Below are 18,794 nucleotides of genomic sequence, written 5' to 3'. Positions count from 1 at the left end.
AATGATCCAGGATGCTTTTTACATGGGGATAGGGGGATATTTTAAAGTTTCTTTTCTATGACGAATGACTGTATCCTATTTCCCAGTCTTGTGCAGCAGGTGAGATTTGTGGTGGGGTGCTGGCTGTTTTTTGGTGGGATATTTAGAGGTGTCCAGGAATATTCTTCACCCTCCTTTCTTGTTCTTTCTGGGTAAATTCAATTCCTGATCAGACTCTGACTCACAAAAACTGAATTTTCAACTTTGACTTGTTTACTTGTAGCTTTTATGATCAAGTTGGTAGACCACACATGTTTCCTACTTTTCTTCCTCATCTCTTTTCCTTATCTTCCAGTTGTCTCTGAACTCTAAACAATAATATCTTCTTTGTTTTATGTATTTATTTCTGTTCTCCATGATTAGTTTGTAATTGACTCTAAATAAAGGCCGATTTTCCTGTCTCTTGATAATCCTACATGCATATAGCCTTTTTGTAACTAATTGTCTCATTAGCCTGGGCATTAGTCCTCTTCTGGGTGCCCCTTTTTAAGCATGGAGGTGTGTGATCTGGGAGAGCAGGGAGGGGTGAGATGTTTCTGTTGATCAGACATGGGTAACAGGTGAACATGACCCATGACCAGAGCGTTAACTTTAAAAGACTGGGAACAAAAATTGTTCAAATATAAAAGAGCATACTAATCTTGTGATTTTGGGAACTTGTCAGGTTGACAGAAAAGTCAGTGAACTAGAGTAGTACCTCACAGAAATGACCCTGACATTAGGGTGAAATATTGAGAAGGGAACTCAGGAGGGAATCATCTCTTATTATACAGCTGTCTTTCTGTGCGTGGAGTGGACGCTGGGAACACCTTGTTGGCTTAGAAACTTGATGTTCTGAGTGTTTGTGTTTTCAGTGTCTCTCTTCTTAGTTCTCAATGAGAGTTTTGGCAGGAGCCCAAAATCTTGTTCATTTGATGATTTAACAGTTTCATCTGCTTATTCTCCAGATTGTCCCTGTTCCTTAGCTGGTGACATCAGTAATTTTCCACAGCAGCCATTCATGAGTTCATGCAGCCTGTCACAAGGCAGTGGAATAGCACAGAGGGTGGTACAGAAGAAATGACGGTCCTGTTTCTTTGCCATCACATATTACATACAGACTGAGACAGGAAATCTGGGCTGAAGCACAAGCTATGAGGGAGGGCTTAGAACACCAGAGTCCTGGCTTCCACATACAATAATCATCATCAATTCTGTTGATTGAATGTCTTCTGTTTGCCAAGTTCTGTAATTGTAACAGTGAGTTGTAGGTATTATCATTCTCATTTTATATATGTGTAAGCTGAAGTACAGAGGTTAAGTGATTTGCCTTCAGACATAGTCAGTGACAGGGCCAGAATTCAAATTCAAGTCTGTCTGACTCTGACACCCCTGCCCTTTCTACTGTGCTGTACTGCCTTACCAACAAATACGTTCGTCTTTTTCATTTTCAAGAAAATATAAAACTTTCCAGTGATCACATTTCTTCTTCAAACTGTTACCATTTCCCTTCCTTTTCCTTTCTAAACTTGTTCTTAAAAAGCAAACTGTGCTCTTCTCTTCCATTTACTCCTTAGTTCATTGCTGTCTGGCTTCTACCCTCAACTCTATTGAAATTGGCTCATGAGCTCCACTCAGCCATTTATTGAATGCCTACTGTGTATACCATCTTCTAGACTTACAAAGAGGCTAAGACAGGGTTCTTGCCCTGAGGGAGTTTAGGGACTAATGAGAGAGAAAAAGAGTTTCATGCATGTCAGTGTGATGTGTTAACTGCTGATGGAGCAATCTTTGCTCTTGGGAGTTGGGGGAGGAACAATTCACTGAGAAAGTGACACTGGTCTGCCAGCAGAGAGAAACCCTAAATTGTTCCAGACAGTGAGGTCAGGATTGCACGTGTAGGTGTGGACTTTCAGGAGAAGCTGTGCCTTGCCAGTGAGAGATGCTACAGTTGAAATATACATTGTAAGCTTTAGAGTCTGACGGACATGGGAACTGACCTTTAATTTCTTCTTTATAATACCTGCCTACAATGTAAGCACTATGAAAGTAAAGCCGTTTCTCTTTCACCGCCTCAGCCCTGTCTCCCAGAACAGTGGAAGGTGATCAATAAGTATTTGTTGAAGGAATACCTCATAGGATGTTGTGTTCAGCACATAGTGGGTGCTGGTCCTCTTGATATACCATATGACCGAAATAATGAGGCTCACTTTCAGTGTGGCTTATGAACTGGCTTTCAAGACCCCATTGTTTGAATAGTATGTGTATAATCACTTCCCTTTCTTTTTGAACACGTAAGCTTTATGGTGACTTTATGGTCACAATTCATAAAGGAGGAGAGAGACATTCACTTCTTTTCCTTAGGCACTGTTTTTTTGTCTGTGTGTGTGTGTGTGAGGAAGATTGGCCCTGAGCTAACATCTGTGCCCATCTTCCTCTACTTTATATGGGACGCCACCACAGCATGGCCTGACAAGCGGTGCGTCGGTGCGCGCCCGGAATCCAAACCGCAAACTCCGGGCCGCAGAAGTGGAGCGTGAGCACTTGACCCCTACACCGTGGGGCCAGCCCCTCCTTAGGCACTGTTAACTGTCTTCACTTCATGCCTCTCTTCCATTATAAACACATTCCTGCTTTTTCTAAGTGTTATGTAGGTTTTATATGTGTGTTTTTTTTCTCTGCTAATGATGTGAATTGTTTTGGAAAGTTAACTTCTTTGGAATCATTAACTAGCTTTATCAAGAAGAGTAACGTTAGAAATGAGATTGAAAGCACCAGTCGAGTTATCAGAAGGCTTCTTCTTGGGAAGGGCCTGATTTCCAATTGGGGCTAAGAGAAGATTCTTTTCTTAAGAAAGTGATATGACTGTTCCTGACTGTCTCTAGATATCTAGTTAGCCTTCCAGCTAACATTCTAAAGACATGAAACAACAGATCATATCCCTCTTCTTGTGTTTGAGTTTCATTTGTAAATATCCTTAATTTGTGTGACTTGAGGTTAGGGTTAAAGTCCAAATACCACCTTTTTTTTTTTTTTTAAACTTTTGAAGTCAGTAGAGTATAGTAATTAGGAGCACCTACAATAAAGTTAAGTTCTGGCTCTACCACTTTAAACTTTGAAAACTTAACACAAGTGATATAACTTCCCAGTGCCTCATTTTGCACATCTGCAAAATTGGGATAATTACTACTACTATCACCACTCATAATAATAGCTAATATTTATTGGGTGTTTACCATATACGAGGCACATTTCTAAGAATTTTACTTATATTAACTCAATCTTCACAACCACCCTATATATTATTATTATTATTATTTTTTTTTTTTTTAAGGAAGATCAGCCCTGAGCTAACATCCATGCCAATCCTCCTCTTTTTGCTGAGGAAGACCGACTCTGAGCTAACATCTGTTGCCAGTCCTCCTCCTTTTTTTCCCCAAAGCCCCAGTAGATAGTTGTATGTCATAGTTGCATATCCTTCTAGTTGCTGTATGTGGGACGCCACCTCAGCATGGCCGGACAAGCGGTGCGTTGGTGCACGCCCGGGATCCGAACGGGGGCTGCCAGTAGCAGAGCACGCGTGCTTAACTGCTAAGCCACGGGGCCGGCCCCCACCCTATATATTATTAGTATTACACCTGCTTAAGGTGAGGAAACAGTCACAGAAACACTAAGTAACTTGCTCAAAGTCACACAAATAAGTAGTGGAGTCAGGATTTGAATCTGGGTAGTGAGACTCCAGAGTTTGTGTTCATAACCTCCTACTTCATAGGGTTGTTTTGAAGATTAAATAAAATAATCTACGTAAAGTGTCTGTGACAGGCAGTCAGTAAGTGCTGGCTACTACAGTTAGCCTTGAGTTTATAAAGCATTTCACATACATATTCTTGTTTGGTTGGCATAAGTACAACAAAATGTCGTCGTGATCATCACCATCTTACAGATGGGAACTGAGGCATGGGTTTGGTCACTTGCCCAAGGACATACAGCAGGTGTGGAGGCGATACTCTGGCTTTGCTCCTCCTGCACACCCGCATTCTTGCATTGATTTTGAGGCATCACATTTTGAGAGAGTTGAGTGGACATATGTTGTTTTGGCCTGCCCAGCATCCAGTCCAGGTTTTTCTGGGAATAGCAGCTCACTGTTGCTTTGACGAAACAGTCCATCCCTGACGAAGTAGGTGATGGGCACATGACCCAGGTTAGGCCAGTAGATGTTAGGGAGATAGATGTGTTCCTCCTTTAATTTGAATCTGAGGTTGAATGACACAGTGACAAACAGTCGCAGCTCCTTTATCATAATCATGAGTTAATTCCTAATATGTAGACGCGGGAGCTGCTCTGTTATTTGTTCTCAAAGACCTGATTCTTCAGCTTTTCCTCAGTTCTGTACTCTACCTCATAGCCTTCTACTACATTCCTATATTACGTAATTTAAGTTATCCAAAGTCAATTTTTGTGGCTTGCAGCTGAGACTCCCGTAACTTATTGTTACATGACGTGAGGTCACGTCACTTAGAAAAGAGTTAAAATAACTGGTTAACTTTAACCTGTAGAGAAGAGAAATCTCAGAGAAGACCTGAGGTTATCTTCAAAGGTCTGAAGCATATAGTATACAAAGTTTCCCTAAAAAGAATGAAGAGTAGACATTACTAGCAAACAGATTCCTGCTCAAGTTAAAGCCTAAGGCAGGGCTATCCAAGGATGGACAGGCTGTCTTGGTCTGTGGAGGTAGATACATGCATTAAAATTGTTCAAGCAGTGATAAGATGGTCACCTGGAAGGAGTAATATGGGTTTAATAATCTAGTGGGTAGTTGTACTAAATGACCTGTAAAGGTCTCTCCAATTCTGAAGTGATGATTCTCTGATTGAAATCTAAGTCTCCAGACTCTCAGACCTAGAGATCTTTCCTTTCTCTACTGTTCTTGCCTTTCTCTACTTTGCCAACCTGGTGTCCTGTGCTCCTGCCTCACCACCTATATGCTGCTCTTCTCTCTGTCCCGGACCTTGGCTTCACTCAGCCCCTCACCTTCTTCATGTCTTTGCTCAGATTTCATCTTCTCATTGAGCCTTCCCTGAACACCTGGTTTAAAATAGCAACTTCCTGAAACTGCCTATCCCTTTTCCTGCTTCATTTTATTCTGTAGCACTGTTCATCACCTGGCATACAATATAGTTTCTTATTTATTTTTTTAATCACTTGTTTCCCCTCTAGAATGCCAGATCCTAGAAAGAAAGGATTTTTATCTGTTTTGAGCACTGCTGTATCCCCATCACTTAGAACAGTGCCTGGCACATAGTAGGCACTCAGTAAATATACGTTGAATGAATGAATATTTCCTCAACACAAAATCACCGCTGGGTCTGCTTTGAACACAGCTAGCTCATTCTGTCAACTTTATACCTTTTTCAGTTGCTTTCCTTACTTTCTGGTGCCGCCTCCTTTTCCTTTTCTCTTTGTTTTTTTTGGTGAGGAAGATCAGCCCTGAGCTAACATCTGCCAATCCTCCTCTTTTTGCTGAGGAAGATTGGCCCTGGGCTAACATCCATGCCCATCTTCCTCCACTTTATATGGGACGCTACCACAGCATGGCTTGACAAGTGGTGTGTCTGTGCGCACCCGGGATCCGAACCGGCGAACCCTGGGCCGCCACAGCTGAGCGCACGCATTTAACTGCTTGCGCCAGCGGGCCGGCCCTTCCTTTTCTCTTTGGATCACAGCATTTTAGGACTAGAAGTCTGAGATGATCTCCTTCATAAGGACTAGAGATCCCAGTGTCACACAGCTCATTAATGACAGAATTGGAGAGAGAGTGGAGATATTGGTTTATCTCCTTGTTAAACTGTGGTGCCCCTAAATCTTGCTTAGCTCGGGCCCTTACAGTGCCTCGCACAGTATATGCATATCCCTCAGTGAATTATTAAGTCCATAAATAAATATCTGTCTCCTTCATGAAGGCTTTTCCACTTCAACCTATAGTTATCTCTTAATTTCTTTGAACTGGTAATAGCTGTGGTTTGCCCTCTTATTATTAACCGGCCTTGGGTTGTTCACCATTTCATGTGTCTGTATTTGCCTGGTCAGTGAAACTATAATCCCATAGACAGAGACCGAATGTACCCACCCCAGAACCTAGTCCCGGGAGACAGTATAATAGTGAAGTGCTATCCAAAAGAATGTTCTGTGTTGATGGAAATGTTCTTGTGTGATTGTTCACATTTTTCTTTATGCCGTGTGTATGTGTGTATGTGTGATTAAGTAATCACACTTATCCCCACTACCCGGAAATAATCAGTGAACATTTGGGCATTCATTTCTTTATTCATTTATTAGTTGTAAATTTTCCGGCTTTTCCACAATGAATATCTACAGCTTTTTTTTTTTTTTTTTTTGTGAGGAAGATCAGCCCTGAGCTAACATCTGCCAATTCTCCTCTTTTTGCTGAGGAAGACTGGCCCTGGGCTAACATCCGTGCCTATCTTCCTCCACTTTATATGGGACGCCGCCACAGCATGGCTTGACAAGCGGTGTGTTGGTATGTGCCCGGGATCCGAACCTGGGCCGCCAGCAGCGGAGCACGTGCACTTAACCGCTACGCCACGGAGCCGGCCCGTCTACAGCTTTTATAACCAGAAAAAATATTACTGGATTTGTGTGAGTGGTTTTTGTGTGTGTGTGTTTAGGTTTATTTTTGCTTTGAAATTCAAGAATAGATAGAAAAACAGGCAAATAGAGAGGCAGGATAATAAACTTTGGAAGTGAGTTAAAGTTCATTTTTTTATAGATGTACATTGCAGAATACATATGTGTTTAATTTTATGAAGTATGTATATTCTTTAAAAGTTGCTGTAACTTTTATTTTTGTAAATTTTATTTTTCTTTCCACATTGATTCACATAATATAAGCAGTGTTTTAACATTATATTCATTCATATTGAGAAGAACCAAGTGCTTGGGGAAAAGTTACAGGAAAATTTTACTAATCTATATAAATCATCAGAAAAAAGCATAAGTATTTTAACAACATAGATATTGTATTTGGGATCTGGAAAGATACAAATTAAAATATTACATTAATTTATTATTCTAAATTTAACAGGTAAATCTGGAAGCTCACTGAAGCAACAAAAAATCCAAATTAGTTTGATAAAATGAATGATTATGACCTAATGAAGGGACCTGGGAGTTTATAGATTTTTCCATTTGACTATCATGGTCAAAAAGAACAATGTGTAAGGCATTGTTCAGAAATGTTTTGGAAACGACAGAAAATATTATCCCATCCTTTATTTTAAATTGAGATGGCTCTGAATACTTTGTATTTTTCTGGTAGAATATTGATTCCTCTCATTTCTAGAAAAGGACAAAATAATAAGCACGAGAGGTAACACTTATCATTACCTGACTTGATGTATAAATTACTGTGCAATTTATTAAATTATGTTAATAATTGCTGTTATTTTATATTATTGAATCGTTTGGTTGTCTCCTTACGTGGCTAGAATAAAAGCTCCACAAGGCTGCGGTTTGGATTTGTTCACTGTTGTCTTGCAGGGTCTAAAATGGGGTCCGACCCAGAGTAAACATTCATTTATGTTAAATGAAACAGTGCCATGTGAGGTCAGAGTAAAAGATTAGGACTTGTCAGTCTGAAAAAGTAAAGGATAAGAGCAGACTGACTGAAATTTAAAATGGCATTATATTAATAATAGCTATAACATACTGAGCACCAATTCTTTATCTATAGCTGCGTAACAATCACTCCAGAATTTAGTGGCTTAAAACAGCAACAGCAGGCCGGCCCCGTGGCTTAGCGGTTAAGTGCGGGCGCTCCGCTACTGGCGGCCCGGGTTTGGATCCCAGTGCGCACCGTCGCACCGCTTCTCCGGCCATGCTGAGGCCGCGTCCCACATACAGCAACTAGAAGGATGTGCAACTATGACATACAACTATCTACTGGGGCTTTGGGGAAGAAAAAAAGGAGGAGGATTGGCAATAGATGTTAGCTCAGAGCTGGTCTTCCTCAGCGAAAAGAGGAGGATTAGCACAGGTGTTAGCTCAGGGCTGATCTCCTTCACAAAAAAACAAAACAAAACAAACAACAGTAATCATTTTATTATTCTCTCACACAGGAGTTGATTGGACTACACCAGGCAGTTTTTGCTCAGGGTATTGCAAGCAGTTGCAATTAGATGGGGCTGGAGTCATCTGGAAAGTTTCCTCACTCACATGGCTTGGGGTCAGTAATGCCTGTCAGCCAGAGCTTGGCTGAGACTGTTGGCTGAACACTCACATGTGGCCTGTGCATGTGACCTTACCTACGTCACAGCGTAGTAGGTGTGTTCCAAGAGCTAATGTCACAAGAAAGCAATGTAAAAGTGCATGGCATTTTATGACATGACCTTGGAAGCCACATGGTCACTTCCACCATATTCTCTTGGTTGAGGCAGTCACAGAGCTTTACCTGGGTACAAAAGTAGGGAACATAGACCCCACCCTCAATGGAGGGAGTGTCAGTGTCAGATTTTAAGAAGAGCATGTGGGATAGGTTATATTGTTGTGGCCCATCTTTGGAAAATACAGTCTCTACTCCAAGTTTGTATAAACTATGATAGGGGTTTTAAGTACTTTTTCAGTACTTTAATCTGCAGGTACAATACCCTAATTTTACTGATAGGGAAACTGAGACTGTTGAGAGATGAAATATTTTGCCCAAAGGCCACACAGCTAAGTGGCAGACAAGTTGTCAAACCCAGGCCTTCTTGCTCCCACTGTACCATGTATAAATAAGGTGAAGGTAGATTCCTTCACCAAATCTGAAAATACTAAGGAAAGTGTATTCATGTAGGTACCTCATGAAACAGGTTATTGACTTAGTCACTCAACAGACATTTATTGAATCCTTAGTAAGTATTAAATGCTGAATAGGATTCAACCTTTAAGGAGCTTCCAGTCTACTAGGAGAGATAAGGCACACACAACTAGTTAAATGAGATAAATGTAAGTGTGGCATTGTTGAGAAAAAGGATTAGGGAAGGCTTCACAGAAGTGGCATTTGAGCTGAGCCCTGAAAGATGGATAGAACCTGGACATTCAGAAATGGGAAGTGGGCTTCTAAGCAGAGGAAACAATATGAAGTGACAGAAGCATGTTGAGATAGCAGTGAGCGGTCCAGGTGGCTGAAGCATAGGGTAAGTGAAGGGAAAATAAGAGCTGACTTGGAAGAAGAAAGAGGAAAATCAAAAAGAATCATCTGGGATGGAATAAGAATACATTCATTTAAAAAATACAGATTTTGATGTGTTAGGTGATAAGTCAACTGAAGCTATCCAATGGGAAGTTGGAAATATCAGGAGTGTTGTCATGGCTAGAGATAAGATTTGTAGCTTATCCGTATAGCAGTGATAGCTAAATCCACATTAGGAACAGGAATGGATTCCCCAATAGGAATCCATTAGGAGTGGATTAAAAAAGAGAAGATTAGGGGCCAGCCTAGTGGCCTAGTGGTTAGGTTTGCACGCTCTGCTTTGGCGGCCCAGGGTTTGGATCCCGGGCACGGACCGACGCACTGCTTGTCAAGCCATGCTGTGGTGGCGTCCCATATCAAGTAGAGGAAGATGGGCACGGATGTTAGCCCAGGGCCAATCTTCCTCTGCAAAAAGAGGAAGAATGGCAATGGGTGTTAGCTCAGGGCTAATCTTCCTCACAAAAAAAAAATAAAATAAAAAAGAGAAGATTGATTTGGGGATTGTCTTTTTTGCGGAGTCTGGAGGAAGAAGAGGAGTCAGCGAAGACACAGCAGAGAAGAAAAACTAATATGGTCATTGCCCTCAGAGTCATAGGAGAGCAGTTTCAAGAAAGCCAGGTAAGTCAGCAGAGTCAAATGGTGCAGGCAGTTTAAGGAAATGAGCTGAAGGAAGAGGATTCCATATGGTGACAAGAAACCGCTGGAGACCTTAGAAAGTTTAGGTGGTGAGAGGAGAAGCGAGGTCAAAAAAGCTTAAGGAGTGAGTTGATTGATGAGGCATGGGTGCAGAATTCTACTCTGCTTTTGAAAAATATGGCAATGACGCAGAGGAAAAAACGGAAAGGTAGGAGGCTTGAATGGGTCCAGGAGTAGTTGCTTTGTTATGGTTTGTTTTAATTAAGGACACAGGAGATCTGAGTATACGCACCGGACATGAAGCCAGTGGAGAGGAGAAGACTGAAGATGCTCTCAGGGAAATGAATTGAAAGGTTATGGTAGGTGGAGGAGTTAACCTGGGAAGAGAGGAGGGCTGCTGCTTCTTCTAAGAGGGAGAGTAGAAAGAGAAGGTAAAAAGACTGAGCAGTTTTGATGTGGAGAAGGAGGAAGTTGAGGAAGCTTGAGCTGAATGGCCTCAACTTCATTAAGGCTGGAAACCAGGTCATCAGCTGGGAGTGAGTGACAGCTGAGAGCAGTTGGGGATCCGAAGAAATGTGGGAAAGGCTTGAAAAGTAGCACTTTAGGAAACATGACATAAAGTCAGTTAGAGATGAATGAAAGTTGCTGAGCAACAGTGAAGATAAGTAGAATGTTTCTTGACTTTGTCCAGGCCATTTGAACATGGGCAGAGAGAGCAATGAGAACTGACATGGGGCTGGACAAGGCAGTGTTAGTTGAGAATGGTAGTGTAATTCCTGCTATGTAGGAGTTCAGTGTATGGACCTGATTGTTTAACTCAGTGGTATTGTTAGATAGGAAGAGCTACCCCCAAAATTGTAGATTATCTGATGGAAGGCAGGCCCACCAAAAAAAAAAAAAAAAAAAAAAAATGTATGGTCTGCCTAACGCTAAGATTTACAGTGGGAGGAGAACCTCCCGTGACATCTTTCCTGGGATTTCTGTTGCTAATGATGCTGGTCTGAGTGTATTCAATTTGCCTGTTCCCATGTCTTTCCCAAGGTTTTGATTCAATTTTAGGTTGGAATAGTGGAAATAGGAGACTTAGCTTCTGGTCTGGCTGTGTGACCTACTCTCTATATGGCTTTAAATCAGTCTTTTGACCTCTTTGACCTCAGTTTCTTTTTTTTTTTTTTTTGTGAGGAAGATCAGCTCTGAGCTAACATCCATGCCAATCCTCTTCTTTTTTGCTGAGGAAGACTGGCCGTGGGCTAACATCTGTGCCCATCTTCCTCCACTTTATATGGGACGCCGCCACAGCATGGCCTGACGAGCAGTGCCTCAGTGCACACCTGGGATCCGAACCTGGGCCGCCAGCAGCGGAGCGCGCGCACTTAACTGCTACGCCACGGGGCCAGCTCCGACCTCAGTTTCTTTTTCCAAAAAAAACTGAGAGGGAGGTGAACTCAAAGGATCCTTCTGTCATTCATGACTCTCTGTTCTAAGTGCCTTTGTCCTGCACCTAGAAAAAGCTAATGGTCTCTAAATATAGGTGCAGGTCTGTTAGAGAAATTCATTGCTGTTGTAATTTGGGAATTCTCTCCTAATTTATCTGTTTAATTTGGAATTTTCACAAAAATTGATGTTTCTTAATACAATTGCTTGTGTTATGTTTTAACCATGGCTGGCTCCCACTGGGCCCCATACCCCAAGTCAAGGTCTTGTTCTGTCGCACATGTGCAAGTAGCTTCATAGTCTTCCCTGGAAATTGTACTGCAGAATTGACAACTGCAGTTGTCCTAGTCAGTGTGGTAGAGAGGGACAGCTTGGGAGTCAGTCCTGACTCACTGAGTGTGTGATATGGGCAAGATGCTTAACCTTTCTAAGCCCTGGTTTTCTCAGGTTTCTTAGCAGTATGGTTAATGCTCAATAAATATTATTTTTCCTTCTTTCATTGGTACTCCCATCTAATACCTCCATCCACACTGCCACAAAGTAAGTAGGATTGGATTACCATACTTTAGGGTTATTACATAAGTATTTTCATATCTGCAAATGAAAAATTCCTGGTAATTATATAGATGGTATGGCCAAATAAATGACTTAAAGATAAGATAGTTTGTTGACCACTATCATTTAATTACGTTAGGAAAAGGGACCTTGTTAACTATACATATTTATGATCTCCTTTTAAGTGCCATAAGCTCCTGTGTTAATACAGTTGGCTGGCCCTCTGTGTCTGCGGGTTCCGTATCTGTGGGTTCCGCACCCGCAGATTCACCCAACCATGGATCAAAAGGCCTGCAATGGTTGTGTGTACTGAACATGTACAGACTTTTTTTTCTTGTCATTATTCCCTAAACAATACAGTATAACAGCTATTTACATTGTATTAGGTATTATAAATCTAGATTTAAATCTAGATTATAAAGTATACAGGAGGATGTGTGTAGCTTATATGCAAACACCAGACCATTTTTTATAGGGGACTTGAGCTTCCACGGGTTTTGTTATCCATGGGTGTCTTGGACCCAATCCCCATGAATACAAAAGGTGACTGTATAAACTTTAAATATAAATTCTCAGTGACCTTTTTTGCCAGTCAGCCCTCAAGGAGCTTTATTTTCCTGAAAAACTGTCATCTGCTATTTTTCAGAGCTACCTGAATGTTGACTTGCAGTTAGGTAACCGTTATTTGTTTCACTTTTACTTCTAAGGCTTGTCGCCCCCACCCCTGGTGGTGGGAATGACAGAAGTTCCATGCACAGTACCTTGCTTTTGCTTTCCTTATCATCCCCCGGGTACTGCCAGGCTGTAAATCTTAGGGGAATGATCCTGGGAAGGACTCCGGGAAGTGACCAGATTAGTGTGGATGATTAATTATTTTACAGACCTAGAGTGCATGAGCATCGTTCAGAAATCTGCACAGGAGAGCTTCATTTAACTGCTGCTGCTATGCAGGAAAGGGAGAGCCTTACCTGGGCTTGTGGAATTCTGGGGTGAGGTTCCTGTTTCCTTGGTCTGTGTTTCCACAGTCTGTGCTCTGCCTTGCACAATCACAGCTAACTCTTGCCTAAAGGAACACTCTCTATCTCTGGTCACAAAAAAAATATTGACTCAGGAAGGGAGGCAGTCCCAGCTGTAAGCCTGTGGGAGCGGAGTGGAGCTCAAGGTCCAGTTGATTACTGGAGTCTTTTTGCTCTTCTGCTGATGCCAGTTTTGGAGGAGAAATTGGCTTGATATAGTTGAGAAATTTGGATGATATGGTAGGTCTTCACTTCAGATGTCTTTGACACTAAGGGAAATAAAGAGTGATGTGAATAATAAACATGTTTTCAACAAGAATGACTGGATGACTGGAGAAGGGAGCCAGTTCTAGAAGATTAGCTCCACTAGCTGCCTTACCATGGTGTTTGGTGGGGCCCAAGTTTGGAGACTTTCTTTACATACTGCTGAGTAGTTGCTTCATTTAGCAAGATGTACTGAGAGAAAGCAGGGTTCCAAGATCTGAAGTATGCTATGGCTGGAGCATACAGTGTGTGTTGAGGGCTAGTGAGAGGTGGATGTTGAGAGAGGAGGCTGGAATGGTTAGCAGGCACTACTAGGTCATGCAGGGTCTTAGAAGCCAAGTTAACAAATCTGGACTTTTTACTAAAGTCAGAGTGAAGAGAAAAGGTTTTAAAGAGAAGGAAATGATCAGTTGCATTTTATAATTTTATTTATTTACTTATTTTTCCCCCAAAGCCCCAGTAGATAGTTGTATGTCATAGTTGCACATCCTTCTAGTTGCTGTATGTGGGACGTGGCCTCAGCATGGCCGGAGAAGTGGTTCGTTGGCGCGCACCCGGGATCTGAACCCGGGCCGCCAGCAGCGGAGCGCGCGCATTTAACCGCTAAGCCACGGGGCCGGCCCATCAGTTGCATTTTAAAAGGATTTCTCTGGCTACAGGGTAGAGAGTAGATGGGGTATGGGGGGCAGGGGGCAAGACTGGAGGCAGAGATGTCAGTTGAGACTTGTAATAACTATGATGGTGAGAAATGATGACAGCCCCTACTGGAAAGAAGCAGCAGATTGAAGAGAAAAAGGAAGTTTCAAAAAACATTAGGAAAGGCCTACGAGTTGAGGGGTGGAGGTGGGAAGATGAAGGAGAATCGATTAACTATGAGGCCCAGTTCTGGCTGGAGAAAGTGGGTGAGTAGGTTGTAATGCCAGTTTCCTGAGATAGGGACCACGGGAGCAGGGCAGCGTTCATGAGGGAAGATGACAACTTACTTTTGGAGAGTGGTCAATTTGAAGAATGTGGAGGAGCAGCCCAACAGGCAGCTGGATGTGCTGGCCTGCGGTTCAGAGAGAAATGTGTCCTGAAAATAGAAATTGGCGACCTCTGCCTGCAGATGTTCATTGAAGCCATGAGAGTACAGAGAACTAGAGGAGGGTCTAGGACGGAACATTAAGGCACATTAAGAACCAGCAGAGGAGTAGGAACTTAAGGAGACTCAGAAGGAGCAGCCTCAGAAGGCAGGAGGAAGACCAAAGGGTCAGGACACTTGCACAGCCTGGGAAGAGAGTGCCTCAGGAGAAGTGGTTACAGCGGAAGATGCTACTAAGGGGTCGGGTGTGGTGAGAACTCAAATGTCTTCATTGGATCTATTGAATAGCAGCTATGCTGGATTGACCGGTTAGTAGACCAGGCATGTGCTGAGGACACGAATAAAGCAGAGACACAAAATAAAGAGAGAAAATGGAACTTGACATTGACATTTCATAGAAACATGGCAAAAGTCATCTTGAAAAAAATCCAAATGTTGTTGAACATCCTTGTACTCATTGTTTTTTTAGGTTGAACTAAATGGGGGGGGCACGTTAGTCTTTTTATTCTATGGCTATCTAAAGGTCTTTAAAATTTTTTTCATGTTTAACTTTGTTTGAATAAGTAATACATTAAATAGTTCAAAATTAAAATGGTACTAAAGAGGGGGCTGGCCCAGCGGCATAGCGGTTAAGTGCGTGCACTCTGCTGCTGGCAGCCCGGGTTCGGATCCCCGGCGCGCACTGATGCACCGCTTGTCAGGCCATGCTGTGGCGGCGTGCCATGTAAAGTGGAGGAAGATGGGCACAGATGTTAGCCCAGGGCCAGTCTTCCTCAGCAAAAAAGAGGAGGATTGGTGTGGATGTTAGCTCAGGGCTGATCTGCCTCACAAAAAAAAAAATTAAAAATAAAAGGGGCTGGCCCCGTGGCATAGCAGTTAAGTGCGCACACTCTGCTGTTGGCGGCCCAGGTTCAGATCCCGGGCACCCACTGACGCACTACTTGTCAGGCCATGCTGTGGCGGCGTCCCACATAAAGTGGAGGAAGAAAGGCATGGATGTTAGCTAAGGGCCAGTCTTGTTCAGCAAAAAAAAAAAAAAAAAAAAAGATTGGCATGGATGTTAGCTCAGGGCTGATCTTCCTCACAAAAACAAAAATAAGGGCCGGCGCCGTGGCTTAGCGGTTAAGTGCGCGAGCTCCGCTGCTGGCGGCCCGGGTTCGGATCCCGGGCGCGCACCGACGCACTGCTTCTCCCGCCATGCTGAGGCCGCGTCCCACATACAGCAACTAGAAGGATGTGCAACTATGACATACAACTATCTACTGGGGCTTTGGGGGAAAAAATAAATTAAAAAAAAAAAACACAAAAATAAAATAAAATGGTACTAAAGAGTAAAAAATCTCTCTGCCACCCGGTTCCTCTCACAGATAGCCTTCTAAATTTTGTGTGAAAATTTCCCCCCTTTTTTGCACAAATATTTACCATTCTTCTTACTGTTTTGCTCCTTGCTTTTATCACTTGGCAATACATCTTGGAGATCATTCCCTATCAATGCATATATAGCTGACCCATTCTCTTTTGACAGCTGCACACTATTGCATTATATAGGTGGACTGTAATTTATTTAACCAGTCCCCTACCGATGGATATTTAGGTTTTCTAATATTTTGCCATCACAAACAGTACTGTAGGGAGTGTCCTTGTATATGAGTCGTTTTGCTGAAGTGTAGGATAAATTTCCAAAAGTGGGAATTGCTGGACCAAAGGGTGTGTAAAGGTTTTAATGAGCTCTGCTTGTTAGCTATTATTATGAGAAATATGTAGTAGATAGACAGAGGAATAGGGGCACCTGACACAAACCAGAGGCAGGGGGAGTGTCAGAGAAGCTTTCCTGGAGGAGGAAATGCCTGAGCTGAGCCTTGAAGAATGAGCAGTCAGGTAAAGTGGAGGGCATTACAAGCAGGAGTTAAGCACAGGAACTTAAAAAGGAGCTTGTTGTACATGGGCATCTTCCAGGAGTTTGGTATCCCCTCCTCTGTCAACACCTGCCACAGGTCAGGCACTGGGCTAGGTGCTGGATATAGGGCAGATATGTACATGAATAAGTTACAGTATAGTGTGAAATAAGGAGCACGTTCAATGATTAATTCTATCAGAGAAGGGAGGTGGGGGCATGGAAGTTGGAAGGGAAGGCATCAGAGAAGGTCACATCTGAGTTAGAGTTTGAAAGAAGAATGGTCAAAGGGGAATTCAGCTCAGTGGTTCTCAGCATGTGTTCCCTGGAGCCACAGCATCAGCATCACCTGGCACCTTGTAAGAAAGGCACATTCTTAGGCTCTGAGACCTGTAGATTAGAAATTGTCAGGGTGGGCCTCAGCTGTGTCGGTTTTAAGAAGCCCTCCAGTTGATTCTGATACACTCTGCAGTTTGAGAACCACTGATCGAGATCATTTAAGGGAGAGGGAACATCATTGTAAAGTGAGAGAGCCGTAGACTCCATGATTGCTGAAGTGTAGCCTGTATTTCTAAAAAGTTGTCATTTTATGTACCTGTATAAAGAAGTGAGACAAGTTAATAAAACTTCAGCATTACATGATCAGCTGAAATCACTTATCTTGAAATTTTAAGAAAATGGATGCAAGCCCTGTATCCTACATTATGTGAGAATTCCGACCCCCTCACCCAGATTTCTCAAATGTAACTCATTTAAGCCTCATAACAACCCTGTAAAGTAGTAATTATTATCCATTTTCTTTGATCTTCCCTCAAACCACTCTCAAGGCTCTTATGAGTAGGGCAGGCTTTACTGAAGATATGGGATGGCAAAGGGATTTTACCTTGCAACAACACAATATCTTAAATTAGGTTTTATTTTGTTTGTTTGCTGAGGAAGATTCACCCTGAGCTAACATCTGTGCCAGTCTTCTTCTATTTTGGGTGTGGGTTGCTGCCACAGCATGGCCGCAGACGAGTGGTGTAGGTCTGTGCCCAGGAACTGAATCCAGGCGGAGCACACTAACTTAACCACTAGGCCACGGGGCTGGCCCCTTAAATTGGGTTTTAAATTGTCCTTTTCTGAAGAAGCATGTGGTCCCCACCCCCAGACACACAGTGTTTTGTTTTGTTTTTTCATAATTTTGTTTATTTATTTATTATTTCCCCCAAAGCCCCAGCAGATAGTCGTATGTCATAGCTGCACATCCTTCCAGTTGCTGTACGCGGGACGCGGCCCCAGCATGGCCGGAGAAGCGGTGCGTCGGCATGAGCCCAGGATCCAAACCCGGGCCGCCAGCAGCGGAGCGCGCACACTCAACCGCCAAGCCACGGGGCCGGCCCCAGACGCACAGTGTTAATGTCTCCCAGGTCACTCGGTTCTGCAGGATGCAGCTCCTCACCTGGTCTTTGGACTTCTCTTCCTCTTCCCTCTATAGTCCAGGCCACCTCTGTTGTCTCTTCTCCTCTACCTCCAAATTTTTACTAATTTCTTTTTCTAGGCAGTTGACAGATCTCTTCTTTCTTCTAGTCTCTGCCTTCAAGGTTTACCTTCCACCTTTAAGGAGTTTATCAAGGTGTTTTCCCAAAGATAAACCCCTTCTCGGGGAAGCATTCTGGAGGCAACAATTAAAATAGTAATTCTTCACTGTGCTATAATTATAATATTATAAAATTTTAAGTTTAGGGGTCATTAGGTTAATTACCTTGCTTCAAGTAGCATTATATTAAACTCTAATACCAATAATTTCTTATTAACCTAATCTCATACTTTGATTTCTATTTACAAAGCTGACACTATAAAGTAGAAAAAGCAGATTTTTTTTTTAATCCAAATTCTCTCCCAAGCGAGACAGATTTGTTAATTTCATTTAAAAAATCGTCAAAGGGAGAGTTCTTCACAGCATTGTTTTTATTGCAGATATTGCTGTTCGGTGCTTAAATGTCGTATCAACAGATGACTAGATTAGTACATGATAGAACATATGGCTATAAAGACTGCATAGTTACTGGCGAAAATGCTGATAATCTAGTGTTAAGTAGAGAAAAAATATTTAAAAATCTAATAGGTAGGAACTGTGTATACAAGTAGAGAAAAACCAAAAGAGTATAGAAGAGAGGAAAATGTGATTTATTGGGGTGGCAAACTTGTGGCAGAATTTTTTAAAATTATGATTTCCATTAATGTTGTTGTGTTAGTATAATTACAAAACTCAGAGGAGAGTCTAGAACTTCTCTTCCCATGATAAAAACAGTGACTATACTTATACTCCGGAGATTTTCATCTGACTTGTAGCTTAGATTTATCCTGCTACAATTTAAGTTTACCATTTGTGTTTGCATCTTACTATGTTCTCAGTGGAATAGAACAGTCCTGTGCAAAGTGCCTGGAAGTGCTGGGAAGAAGCACTCCTGAGCCTCGGGCTCTGACAGCCACTTGACCCCAGCTCAGGTGGTGGCTGGGGACCAAGTGCCCGGGCTGTGGAGAAAACTCAGGGGACAGGGAGGCATTTCTGTAAAAGTAGATTGGGAAATGGCATTTTTTTTTCTTAGAGCCTATCTTGCAAATTGCTGTACTTTTCTGGTTTCCTGGTTTGTAAGCCTCTCT

At 42.4% G+C, this 18,794-nt stretch overlaps 1 protein-coding gene across 3 annotated transcripts in view; it reads left to right on the top strand.

Moving 5' to 3' along the window:
• The window catches only part of SGSM3 (small G protein signaling modulator 3), a 45,519-nt gene that overhangs the window by 845 nt on the left and 25,880 nt on the right, over window positions 1-18,794 (top strand). The gene's annotated exons all lie outside the window — the stretch shown is intronic.

This window comes from Ceratotherium simum, chromosome 25 (assembly GCF_057802395.1).
Source record: "Ceratotherium simum simum isolate JZ-2026a chromosome 25, ASM5780239v1, whole genome shotgun sequence".
NCBI lineage: Eukaryota > Metazoa > Chordata > Mammalia > Perissodactyla > Rhinocerotidae > Ceratotherium > Ceratotherium simum.
This window is presented reverse-complemented; position numbering and strand designations above follow the sequence as displayed.